Source organism: Citrus sinensis, chromosome 5, assembly GCF_022201045.2.
Source record: "Citrus sinensis cultivar Valencia sweet orange chromosome 5, DVS_A1.0, whole genome shotgun sequence".
Taxonomy (NCBI): domain Eukaryota; kingdom Viridiplantae; phylum Streptophyta; class Magnoliopsida; order Sapindales; family Rutaceae; genus Citrus; species Citrus sinensis.
This window is the reverse complement of record NC_068560.1, coordinates 504,042-518,173: the sequence shown is the minus strand read 5'-3', so window position 1 is coordinate 518,173 and position 14,132 is coordinate 504,042. Positions and strand designations below refer to the sequence as shown.

Sequence of the window (14,132 nt, the reverse complement as noted above, 5' to 3'; positions counted from 1 at the left end):
TTTGTTCAATCAGGATATGATAATTTTATCCTTCCACTCCATGCATACTCTTTTATTTAATTATTTTCAAGTGCGGTTAAACTATATGATTTTAAACCCCATGATTTAAAAATATGTCTAAGTAAGAAAAATAAAGACACCCGCATTAAAAAAAAACTGAACACACATATAAACTACCACTAATTATACCAATTTACCTACGATTAAATTGTGAAAAACCAATCACTCAATATTTATGTAAAAAATTTAAGTCAAAATAAAATATACGAGTCATTAGCTAGTAAACGATCTCTTAAATCATTAAGATAAGGGATAAATTAAAAGAGAATTAAAATACACACTCTAATATAGTGTATTATATTATATATATGAAGTAATTTTACACTGAGGGATCACTTACTTCAATCAAGTAAAAGACAAATTGAAAGTTTACAAAACACACTCCAAAACAGTATATTTTATTTTTTGGTATATTAAAATATGTGTTTTTTACTTTTAATTTATCCTTTACTTTGCATGAAATTAAGTAATTCTCTTATTAGAAGGAGTGGGTGTGTAATTTTCTAAAAAATCTCTTAAGTTGTTAAGTAAGGAATAATATATTTTCAACACACACACACATATATATATATATAAAGCAATTTTCTAATATAAAAATCCTTAAATTATTAAAAAACGAGATAACATATTTTCAACGTTACTCTTATCGAGTTTCTTCTATTATTTTTAGGGCTCCTTAACTTCAACATTTTACTTCAATTTTCATCCATTTAATCTATTCAATATTTTAATTAAACTTTCATTCGGTTGATCTATTCATTTCAATAATAGAAGAATAAAGGTGACTCATTGCAGCTTTTTGACAAAAAAATATACACTTTTAGATTGAAAGAAATGAAACGGATGAAAATTTAAGTCGATCATCTTAAGTTACATTTCTTTTTTCAATGAATGGTACAAAAATTTCAAATTAGGGAAACGAACCATAAAAACGTTATGCATAAAAATAGAAAACTTGACCAAAAACTAAATAAATAAATAAGACAATATATTTATATGAGGAAACTTCTTTATTCGAAACATTTCAGGCACCAAAATGTAAAGCCATTGAATGCATAACGATATCAAAAGCAAAAGATTAAACATCTACATAATAGATCAAGGCATTTATTACTTAATTTGCTCGTCTATTCGCTTCTTATTTATTTTTTGGACCACTATGCTTGTGGTCTTCTTATTTATTTCGTGGACCCATTGATTCATACTTTATTTACACACGCAGTTGAGCCATATACAGCGGTTAATCTTACAATTATCGGACTTCAGCGGTAAATCTGTTATCTTTACCAAGCAATTGTTTGGTAATGTTATTTATACCTTTTTTTTTTTTTATCTGATGACATGGTATTTGATTACATTGTTCGTCTTTCTTGTTTACTATTATTTATTTTGTGGACCATGTTTCGCACATGCAATGATTTTTAACACTAGCCACTAATCTTACCAACTATTGTAGGATGAAATTTGAATCGTTGATCCGTTATCTATAGTATAGTACACACTATTATTTGGTAATGGCATTTATTACTTAATTTGCTCGTCCTTCGTATTTAGAATTATTTATTTTTTGAATCATGTATCACACATGCACTAACTTAACCATATAGAGCTGTTGACCTTCCCTACTTATTGTACGATTAAATTAGAACCACTGATCCATTATCTTTACCATGCACAACTTGTTACTTTGCCACGTTGGCACCGTAGTGTCGGCTACTTGATCTATATATATATCAGATCAAACCAGAAATAAGAACTCGCTCAAGCACAACTACTTACCTTTTGAGTTTTGAATACGGTTCAGTCGAAGCCAGCAGAAATCTTTTGCCTTCCTGATTTGAAGATTATGGGAACTCCTTGCGCAGGTTTATACATAGGCCATGCATTTTCAAATAAGGTAGCGTTTACTTTTTGGATTGGATTGGGAATCCTGGGGAGTAGGAATCCTAGGATTGGGAGTGGGAGTAGGTTGTTTACTTACACTGGAATGGAAGCATGGAATGGAGATCAGAATCCAATTTATGTGTTTACTTTGTCTTGGATTGGGAGTAAATAGTTTTAAATTACAATTTTATCCTTATTTAAAGAATTATAATTTTTAATTACAAAACTAATAAAAAATATATTTAATGAATAATATTTATTTTATTATATTTGTAAATTTATTATAATTATTAATATTCTTAATTATGAACAATAAATTATTAATTGTAATTTTAATATAAAATGAAATGTTATTTTATTTTATTTAATATAATTATATTAAATTTATTATTATATAAAATAATAATATAATATTATTTAGTACAAAATTAATATTTTCTTAGAATAAAGTATTTATTATTATTAAATAAATATAGTACTATTATTTTTAAAATAAATATAATAATATTATATTTATTAATTTTCTATTAATATAATATTATTATTTTAAAATAATTTTAAGTTAGAATCAATGTAAATTATTATTTAGTTAAATATAATATTATTATTTAAATAAATATAATATTATTTATTTTATTTTATTAATTATAAAACATAAAATAAAAAAGGGGTAGAAATGGGAGAGGTGGGAGTGGATTCCCACTCCCACCTCCCCCAATGGGAGTCCCACTCCCACTCCCCACTCCAAAAATGGGTGGGGCCCACGGAGTGGGACTCCCAATCCCTCCCCATTTTAAGTAAGTAAACGCTGGAGTGGGAGGAATCCACACTCCTCACTCCCACTCCAGCAAGTAAACACAACATTAAATGTCATTTATAATTCTTATTTTAATATGTGTATTTGTGATTAAGTTTTATAACATGAATTTTTCAGTTCGAGTAGCAGGGAAGTCGCCTTTGTTGGGAGAACCTGTGCCTCTCGGTTCGAGCGGGGACTTCTAGTCTGGGTTGTGGTACAGGCTTAAAGGTGCCTCCCACAGTTGGGGCCCTCCCCAGGATACCTCATGGTCAAAACCAAAAAAAAAAAATGAATTTTTCAGGTTATACCGATTGGTCGGAGGGTGTAGGTCCCCCATTTTTTTCACTTATTGCTGATGATGAAATTAATGGAAATATTGATCTTCTTGTGGTCCCGCAATATGGAAGAAATCTTTATCACACTGGTTAAGAATATGCAGTATTAGTCTCTTATGTTATGTTTAAGAAAATAAAAAGTATGGGTATTGTTATTACCCGTCAATTGTATGGTGGTCTCAGTTTGGTTCAGTTTAATTTGTAAGATCTCTTGATATATACAAGAGATTCTCTTTGTCTAGCTATTTATGTGTACCATGTTTTCCTAAAAGAAAAATAAAATAAAAATTTAATAATAATGATGATGATGATGAAATTAATGACAATAATAATAATTAAAATAATAAAATAAATAAATTTTAAATATAATAATGATAATAATATAATAATATTATTACATTATTATAAACAATAAAGGACCTATTTGCAAATAATTCAAGAAATTTGAGTTTTTTTGATAAATTCCATGGGAACCAAAAAGAAAAAAATGACAACTTAATTGTGAGTAATTTAGAGATTATAAAAGTTTAATGGGAATAAAATGGGTAGTTATAGAAATCGAATTCAGATTCCAAATCCCTCGCTTTGGAATCACAACTATGGTAATGATTCTTAAATTTGTGGATCCGACACTACTTCAATTCCAATCCCAAACCTTAATTTTGCAAGTAAACATGTCATTGATTCTGATTCTAAAATTTCCATTTCGATTGTTGTACCATTAGTTGAAATATAATGAGAAGAGCAAGTGAGAAACAATAGAGATAAAATATTTTTAATGGGAGTAATTTGAGAAATAAATCGAATTAATCAAAATTGAGTATGGTGAAATAAAGAGTGATATAAAAAATTATTATCAAAAAAGTTTGAGGAGGGGGCACAAAAATGATAGAATGGGGCTGCGCCGTTTCTGTGGCTGTGCTATGGTCATTCTTATTACTAATATCCGCTACGCGTTAAGCGGGCTAGCTTGAGGATCTGTTTTCTCATATTAAATTTGGATGCAGCGATTCCGCCAGCTTATATCACAGATTCACAAAAGTCCTCAGCAAAGAATAGAAATAGATATTGTGAAAAAAACGCAGCAGGGTTAATACAAGCGCACTGGATATTGTTTTGTTAAGTCAAATAGTAAGCAAATGCTATTTCTTAAAATAATACCAGTCAAGATACAGTAGTTGATACCATATTATTTCTCATTTGGACCAAAAAAATTGTGGGACGAGAAATCCGCTTGTCATTTATCAAACAGCGACAAACCAATGCATTTTCGGATGGGTATTAATGCTCATCCTATAGGAGAGAAACTAGGTGATTGAAGACCACGCGGAGAAAAAGAAGAAGAAAAAGATGATGCAAGTTAATAAGATGAAGACTTTTGAGTAAAAAGAAACAAGTATTAATCAATTCATGAACAAAGAGCTAACATTGTAACAAGATCACGAAAGTAAATTAAAATTAGTTCCACATAACACATAATTCTCATGGAAAAATATAAGTCTGGCGGTCTTTTTAGCATCAACTCTCTCTCACTTCTATTTGAAACTAGGAAAAGGTGTTCCAAGAACAAATGTTTTTCATTCGTCCTATACCCAACAAAATTTGAGATTTTGTTAGAAAAGACAAAATAGTTTATTTAAGTTTCAAAAGCTCTATTAAATAAACAACCAAACAATAACGAAAATTAAAATAAGAGCTGATGAAATTAAATAAATACTTGACTTGTGATCATTAAATAAATCGTACCAAACAAGCACATAATCTCAAGGAAACCCCTCCCTAAATTCACGAAAGTTAGTGAATCCTCCTCGATGATCTGCTGTTTCTTCACTCTCCATTTACCAACCTTGAAAAAGCGAAAACGACAAACAAAAATGAAAACGATCTCCAATTACATTCATATCCCTTGCATTTTATACCCAGCACAGCAATGTTCACATCCCCAGCAGTATTATCCAGCGCAGCAATGGTCACATCCTTTGCAAAGATCACCATGGCAGCAATTTATACGTCCTTCACGGGAAATTTTAACAATGAAGCAATGATAAAATCCAGTGCCGCCAAGTCAGAGATTGCACGGACAATCACTGGAGATCTAACTTTCTTAATTTCCGTTTACGAATTAATTTGGTAATATATTAGTATTTTAGCTGAGGGAGAAAAAAATAGAATATGCTATGCAGCCTATTTTATTAATGAGAAAAAAAAAATTGATTGATAAAAGAGATTTGATGTGTATTTACACATAAAAGATGTCCTTTTGATTCTTTATCTTTTTATTGGGTGCAGTCAGTGACAAATCATGAAATTATCTGAACTTAGAGGAAGAAATTTGCTTAATGAACAACGATTTCATAGAAATATAAACAGAGTGCATGCCCTGCTTTTTAGTTTTGGGTATTTAAAAAGAAAAAAAAAACAAGGAAAATTTTGGACTTGATTAAAAAAAAATAGAGCTTATAATTAATTAATAAGAATAGGATTTGGATTCCCTACTAGTTTTCCCCCTCCTAATTTTTCTTTAGCTTTCAATAATCTAATCATAAAATTAATTTCTAGAAAAAAAAATTGAAAGCTTAAGATTTCATTTTATATTGTAACCTAATTATTAATAATTAAATTCATTCAATTTGATTTTTAATGAGTTTATAAAGGGACACAATTTTATTTCCATACCCAACTCTTTCCTTCAACATCGATCCTTTCCTTTTTTTGAATCCCCGAGTTCCAATCAAGCAGTAAAAAGATAAAGAGAAATTATTTCCTTCTTAAAAACAACGTCTTTATAAATTCGTCGAGCAGAAAAAAAATTAGAAAGCTTAACTAAGACATTAATTTATTTTTATAAAATTTAAATATGTTTGAATATAAATCGAGAAAATAACTTATATATTTTTAATGATCAAATTAATTACAAGTAGGAAAATGTCATAAATACCCTTAATAGCTCCGAGACTTTAATAACTTTTATTAAAAAATGTAAAATTTACAAGTAGAGAAATAGAGAAAAATTGTAAATTAAATCATATAACTTGATAATTTTTTTTGAATTTCAATAAAGTTTAAGATTGCGGATCTGATCAGTAAGGCATCAAACCAAAAGAAGACACACACCCCGCAATCACAAATGACAAAACAAATCAACTTGTGATGAGCGTGAAATTGTTTTTTTTTAAAAAAAAAAAAATGGTCCTCACAGAAATCATAGAAAATCACGGATATGTCATTCTTATCCAACTAGAGGCTTTGGGAGATGCCAGCAGCTTCTCGTTGCAAGTTCTTCTAATTATATCTATGGCGCTTCAATTATGATTTGTGTGTGTGTGTGTGTGTATATTCAAAAAATCGAAAAACTTAAAAAGGACAGGGCTTATCCAACTAGAGGCTTTGTATGGTGAATATTGCTCTTCCGCAAACAGATATTTATGGTGACAGATATTTATGGTGACTTCCCTCTAAGGGTATAGGTGAGAACGCATGCCCTCAACATTTAGGATATGAGTTCCAAGTCCCCAAGGGGTGGGTAATGTTACTAGTATAAGAGAAGATTTAACCCTAATAATTATGGGAGTTGATATTAAATTATAATCCATCTATACATGTAATAAATGCATGTTTGATATAACTTATCTAATGCTTAAAAATATTTATTTCGTTTTTAAACAGCTTTTCAAAAATTTTGGTGTTGTTAGATCGTATTTTGAGTTGAGTTTTTAGAGACTAAATAAATTATTTTACTTTTATTAACAAAAGTTTAAATTTTTAGACTTTTAAGGTTGTAGAGGTTTTTTTAAAAAAATTAGATTTTTTTAAATACTCTTATTTATTTCATTTCTTTAATAATATATTTTTAGTATATTTATTTATTAAAATAATTTTATAATTTTAAATAAAAGACGTCATTAACAATCAAATAATTTTATAACAGTTAAAAGACCTAATCCATCCTCTCAGTATACGTACTGTCTGTCACAATCCAACTTTTTTTTATTGGAATAATTCACAACTTGCCCTTAGACCAGCTACCCTTTTTCTTTTTTGATGCGCTTTGGACCGGCTACTTGATTATATATATATATTGTCGCGGATTTCCTTTGCTTTAATTATAGCGTAGGACACACAATACAATAATTGAGCAAGTCTCACATGCTTTTGGATTTTTCGCGCAAATTTAATTTGGCCTCGTTCACCTACCATTCTCCGAGAACAATTTAAATATACTGTTCTTTTCCACTACTTAAAATAAAGTTTTTGTTATAAATTTGGAGATAATGGATGTTATAATTTAAAGGGATTGTATGTAAGTAATTATTTAATTGGGAATATGTAAGTAAGGAATACTCAAATAAAGATTGAAGAAAACAAGTAAAATGCCTTGAGCGAGGAATTGAAATTGTCTTTATTCATTAACAAAGAAAGGGTTTATATAGGCATTACAAGGTGGAGTTATTCATAATTATTAATTATAAAAAAGGATAATGGGAAGAGCAATAAGATGATAATGTGAGAGCCTTATTTTGGTGGGAGGGCATTATTTTGGTGGAATCCACCATGATTTACAACACTCCCCCTTGAATTCACCAATTATTTATTAGATGTGCTCCCCCTGATGACATTGGATACTGCCTCATTAAAAACCTTTGCCAGTAAAAATCCAGTGGAAAAACCTGGTCAAAAAGAAAAAAGAGTATGGTACATATGTGTCCAATATTACTATGATTCTTCTCTTGTAAGATCACGCTCCTTTTGTTGAGTGCTCTTCCTAAAGGCAACATGCATTAATTTATCAGTTTGTTAAAACGACGCATGCCGATACCATATACGATTTTTTCGAATGTAGATGTAGGTAGAGCTTTTGTAAACATATCAGCTAAATTTTCCGTGGAGCGTATCTGTTTGATATCAATCTTCTTGTTCTATTGGAGCTCATGAGTGTAGAAGAATTTCGGCGAAATATGTTTTGTTCTGTCCTCTTTAATGTATCCTCCTCTGAGTTGAGCTATACATGCAGCATTATCTTCATATATCACTGTTGGGATATCTGAACTTGAAGATATTCTACAGGTACTTTGAATATGATGGATTACAGATCGCAACCATATGCATTCTCGACTTGCTTCATGTAGTGCAAGAATTTCAGAATGGTTGGAGGATGTTGCAACGAGAGTCTGTTTTGTAGACTTCCAAGAAATTGATGTACCATTGAAAGTAAAAACATATTCTGTTTGTGAACGAGGTTTAAGAAAATAAATAAAAAAAGTATTGTGTATCAGTTTGTTAACGTCGATTAACTTTGTCTAGCTATATATCTACTATCAGCTTAATTATGCTGTCTCTTCTTCAATATTTTTCTTAAACAAACTCCGCATAGTGGTTAGCTAATTCTTGCAAAGAACTCAAATAACGTTTATGTATTGTAAAATGTATTTATTTATTACACTGATTTAAATACTATATTTATATTTATTATAGAACAATAGATTGAAATTAATTTTCGTTGGCTAAATAGAACCAAAGAGTGAAATAATCAAAAGGGCCATTTGTGTGTCTATTTTTTAAACATTAGGGGTCTTTGTCTATATCTAAATAAATTATGACTAAAAACATAGGGACTGTAAACGCACGAACATTTTCGCACCGCCATGCTCTCTCGAAACCCATGCTCATAGAACTACTTCTATTAAATGCTAAAGAAGAGTTTAATTGTGATAACTAAAATGCTTATTTACATCTGACAAGCGCGTAAATCAGTTGGCATAGAGTTGTTTTAACTTAACCAAAGTCCTCAGTTCGAGACTTGGGAGTACAGTTGTGTTAAATACTTGTTGGGAGAGCTTTGGCGCCTCAATGGTCCTGCCTGTCTCGAATCTAAATTAGTCGGGGCCCAATGTAGTCTTTAGATACCAGATAGTTTAATACACCAAAAAAAAAAAAATACTTATTTACTTTAGTTATTATTTTTCAAATAATTAACTATAATCGACTATTTTAAAGCTTTACAAGGATAGTTAGATTTGATGTTGAATAGAAAGAGAATTAAGGGTTTAGTAAACCAAAAACATTACACGCCTCTCGTACTGACATAAAAGAAAAATTATAATAATAACAGAAAAATATAAAAAATAAAGAAGGAAAAGAAAGATATAAAAATGAAATTAACTTTCAGCTGTTAAGTAAAACTATTACAAAATTTCGTTCTTTGCTCTCATAAAAAGGAAGAAAGCCAGTCCTTCCAATGCACTGTGTTCGGTAGTGGTACTAATTACTTAATTTGTTCGTCTTTCTTATTTACAACTATTTATTTTTTGGACCATATTTCGCCCGTGCAATAATTTAACAATATAGAGCCCTTAATCTTACCTACTTATTGTACGATTAAATTAGAACCGTTGATCCATTATCTTTACCATGCACGACTTGTTTATTTGATACGTGGCACCGTAGTGTCGGCTACTTGATCTACTTGATCTATATGTATCGTCAGTTCGCTTCTTATTTATTTTTTAGACCACTATGCTTGTGGTCTTCTTATTTATTTCCTGGACCCATTCATTCATACTTTATTTACACATGCAGTTGAACCATATATAGCCGTTAATCTTACAATTATCAGACTTCAGCGGTAAATCTGTTATCTTTACCAAGCAATTGTTTCGTAATGGTATGTATACCTTTCTTTTTTTCTTTTTATCTGATGACATGGTATTTGATTACTTTATTCGTCTTTCTTGTTTACTACTATTTATTTTGTGGACCATGCTTCGCACATGCAATGATTTAACACTAACCGTTAATCTTACCTACTTATTGTATGATGAAATCTGAATGGTTGATCCATTATCTATAGTATACCACGCACTATTATTTGGTAATTGCATTTATTACTTTATTTGCTCGTGTCCTTCGTATTTAGAATTATTTATTTTTTGAACCATGTATCGCACATGCACTAACTTAACCATATAGAGCTGTTGACCTTCCCTACTTATTGTACGATTAAATTAGAACCATTGATCCATTATCTTTACCATGCACAACTTGTTACTTTGCCACGTTGGCACCGTAGTGTCGGCTACTTGATCTATATATATCAGATCAAACCAGAAATAAGAACTCGCTCAAGCACAACTACTTACCTTTTGAGTTTTGAATACGGTTCAGTCGAAGCCAGCAGAAATCGTTTGCCTTCCTGATTTGAAGATTATGGGAACTCCTTGCGCAGGTTTATACATAGGCCATCCATTTTCAAATAAATGTCATTTATAATTCTTATTTTAATATGTGTATTTGTGATTAAGTTTTATAACATGAATTTTTCAGGTTATACCGATTGGTCGGAGGGGCTTATAGCCACAACTTTTTCACTTATTGCTGATGATGAAATTAATGGAAATATTGATCTTCTTGTGGTCCCGCAATATGGAAGAAACCCTGATCACACTGGTTAAGAATATGCAGTATTAGTCTCTTATGTTATGTTTAAGAAAATAAAAGTATGGGTACTGTTATTACCCGTCAATTGTATGATGGTCTCAATTTGGTTCAATTTAACTTGTAAGATCTCTTGATATATATAAGAGATTCTCTTTGTCTAGCTATTTATGTGTACCATGTTTTCCTAAAAGAAAAATAAAAAAAAAATTTAATAATAATGATGATGAAATGATGATGATGATGAAATTAATGACAATAATAATAATTAAAATAATAAAATAAATAAATTTTAAATATAATAATGATAATAATATAATATTATTATTACATTATTATAAACAATAAAGGACCTATTTGCAAATAATTCAAGAAATTTGAGTTTGTTTGATAAATTCCATGGGAACCAAAAAGAAAAAAATGACATAACTTACTTGAGAGTAATTTAGAGATTATAAAAGTTTAATGGGAGTAAAATGGGTAGTTATAGAAATCGAATTCAGATTCCAAACCCCTCGCTTTGGAATCAGAGCTATGGTAGTGATTCTCAAATTTGTGGGTCCGACACTACTTCAGTTCCAATCCCAAACCTTAATTTTGCAAGTAAACATGTCATTGATTTTGATTCTAAATTTTCCATTTCGATTGTTGTACCATTAGTTGAAATATAATGAGAAGAGCAAGTGAGAAACAATAGAGATAAAATATTTTTAATGGGAGTAATTTGAGAAATAAATCGAATTAATCAAAATAGAGTATGGTGAAATAAAGAGTGATATCAAAAAAGTTTGAGGAGGGGGCACAAAAATGATAGAATGGGGCTGCGCCGTTTCTGTGGCTGTGCTATGGTCATTCTTATTACTAATATCCGCTACGCGTTAAGCGGGCTAGCTTGAGGATATGTTTTCTCATATTAAATTTGGATGCAGCGATTCCGCCAGCTTATATCACAGATTCACAAAAGTCCTCAGCAAAGAATAGAAATAGATATTGTGAAAAAAACGCAGCAGGGTTAATACAAGCGCACTGGATATTGTTTTGTTAAGTCAAATAGTAAGCAAATGCTATTTCTTAAAATATTACCAGTCAAGATACAGTAGTTGATACCATATTATTTCTCATTTGGACAAAAAAAATTGTGGGACGAGAAATCCGCTTGTCGTAAATCAAACAGCGACAAACCAATGTATTTTCGGATGGGTATTATTGCTCATCCTATAGGAGAGAGTGAAATTTTTTTTTTTAAAAAAAGTGGTCCTCACAGAAATCATAGAAAATGACGGATATGTAATTCTTTAGATTCTCCACTAAAATTTTACTACCAATTGCTTTTAGGTAAGGCTTGATTTTTTTCTTTTCTTTAATTAAAAATATCATATCCTAATTGCCTTGTGTCACGAAGAGGAGTAGGAGGTGCATTCATCATTATTTGTGCTCTTCATTGTAATTGCCATTCTTCAAAATATTCTGAATTTGTTCTATCTGATAAGTTTTAATGTACTTAGTCTCATTCTGATAAAAATAAAGGGGTGGGTAAAGTCTAAATTTCTTTTCTTATTACTAATCTCCCCATGAATTTGAATTTGAATGACCACTTAAATAAAACTATTTGAAAAAAAGTTGATCTGGGGCAAAAATCAAGATGACCCAAAACGACTTGTACTTTTATAATTTCTCCGTGTATAAATATAAAACTGCCTTTATTTGAGCCAAGTCATCAAAAGCTCCCTATATACGCTCGTTCTGCCCTTTCGCTCTCTTCTACAGCTAGTCATAAATATGCACTTTGCTTTCATTTTCGCCCAACCAATAATTACTTAAAAGCTTGATTGATTTATACTTGGCACATGGACGACACCACCTACGTGACCATCAAAGTTCATGGCTCAAGTCTCAGCTGCCCCTTTAACTGAGATTAATTCTCAAACAATGGGCTTTATGTTGCAAGATGGCATAATTAAAGGCTAACACGTGGGGCGGACAATGTATCACAAGAAGTGAATGGAAAAGAAATAATAGATTTCATAATCGTGAAGATCTGTAGAAGTTGGACAAAAGCATGATGGATTAATTGATATCGCTTCCAAGTTTCAACTAAACATCCTCCCATATGCCACGCTAATTGTGTCTGTGTCTGTAAAATTATTTATTAAAAAGAAAAATAGCTAACATATATAATTAATTGTAATTACAAAATTCGGGATGATGTTGTGGTAACAATTAATTAAGGCATGATGGGAGGGAGCAGATAAATCATTGAATGTTAGGGATTATTGCAGGAAATCTAATGAAGGTGTACGTTCAGTTGTTTGATTTATATCGTAGCGGGTTTCCCTTCGAGAGGCCGGTAATTAAGAGTAGGTCCAGCTCGATGCAAAATGCCATCAATGGTTAATCAATTAATTAATTACATCTCCAGGCTGTTAACACGCACGCACATGGAAAGTTAATAAATTCAGGACGAGTATGGTAGAATTGAAATGAGTGAACATGAACGATGGCATCAAGATGGAGTAACCTTAGCTAATTTAACAACGAATTAATTAGTGCTAAACAAATTACAAGTTTCAATTAATTTATTTATTAATGCATATGCAATTATGCATGGATGCAGCAGTACAAGCTTAAGGCTTAATTATTAATAATATATAGACAGATAGAATTAAGAAGGGATGGGAAAGAGAGATTATTAATTAATTATAGCTACTTATATAAATTAAATACAACATGCATATGCAGAATAAACCCACATCATGGCATAGTTGAGGATAAAGATGAAGATTGCAGATTAAAGATGTATCATAAACTAGCTAGCAATCTCGTTTGGCTGGGGCATACGTGCTGCCGGGGGGAGGTGCGCAATGATCGGGCTTTTTGGGGGCATTGGGATGAGGGGGACAAGAGCGAATGCTTCCGGGTCTTCCGCAACCGAATGCTTGACTGGGATCCAATGCTTTATTAGAAGTCGGAGCAGCAGCCAATTCCAATTCTGGATCATCATGAAAGAACAACACATCAGGATCAATATGGAAATTAGTAATGTTGCCTGCAGCACAAGATTGATTCGCGGAGAAGAAGAGTATCATCATAACTATGATCGCTGCTAAGACACCACCTCTCAATCCCATCACATTATTATTTCCCATGCTTTTTTTTTTTTTTGCCCTCCGTGCACAACTCTTACTGGCTACTTTTTCAAGCTTGTGTGGGAGATGCCAGCAGCTTCTCGTTGCAAGTTCTCCTAGTTATATCTATGGCGCTTCAATTATGATTTGTGTGTGTGTGTGGGTAATCAAAAAAACGAAAAACTTAAAAAGGACAGGGCTTATCCAACTAGAGGCTTTGTATGGTGAATATTGCTCTTCCGCAAACAGATATTTATGGTGACTTCCCTCTTAAGGGTATAGGTGAGAACGCATGCCCTCAACATTTAGGATATGAGTTCCAAGTCCCCAAGGGGTGGGTAATGTTCCTAGTATAAGAGAAGACTTAACTCTAATAATTATGGGAGTTGATATTAAATTATAATCCATCTATATATGTAATACGTGCATGTTTGATATAACTTATCTAATACCTAAAAATATTTATTTCGTTTCTAAAGATCTTTTCAAAAATTTTGG

At 31.1% G+C, this 14,132-nt stretch overlaps 3 long non-coding RNA genes across 4 annotated transcripts in view; 2 read left to right on the top strand and 1 right to left on the bottom strand.

Annotated features, from left to right (window-relative positions):
- Window positions 1-1,785: 1,785 nt before the first annotated feature.
- Window positions 1,786-14,132, top strand: part of LOC102613525 (uncharacterized) — a 15,603-nt gene continuing 3,256 nt past the window's right edge. The window contains exons 1-2 of one of the 2 annotated variants that reach the window (XR_008055001.1): window positions 1,792-1,925; window positions 3,045-3,377. This is a non-coding gene — a long non-coding RNA (uncharacterized LOC102613525). Of the gene's footprint in view, window positions 1,926-3,044; window positions 3,378-14,132 lie in introns of those variants that run through there. The other variant, XR_008055002.1, reaches the window with a different exon arrangement.
- LOC102613716 (uncharacterized) lies at window positions 9,883-10,672 on the top strand. The gene is made up of 2 exons (XR_369794.4): window positions 9,883-10,300; window positions 10,399-10,672. It is a non-coding gene; the product is annotated as an uncharacterized LOC102613716 (long non-coding RNA).
- LOC127902590 (uncharacterized) overlaps window positions 13,068-14,132 on the bottom strand; it is a 21,006-nt gene continuing 19,941 nt past the window's right edge. The window contains exon 2 of the long non-coding RNA XR_008055004.1: window positions 13,068-13,624. This is a non-coding gene — a long non-coding RNA (uncharacterized LOC127902590). The remainder of the gene's footprint in view (window positions 13,625-14,132) is intronic.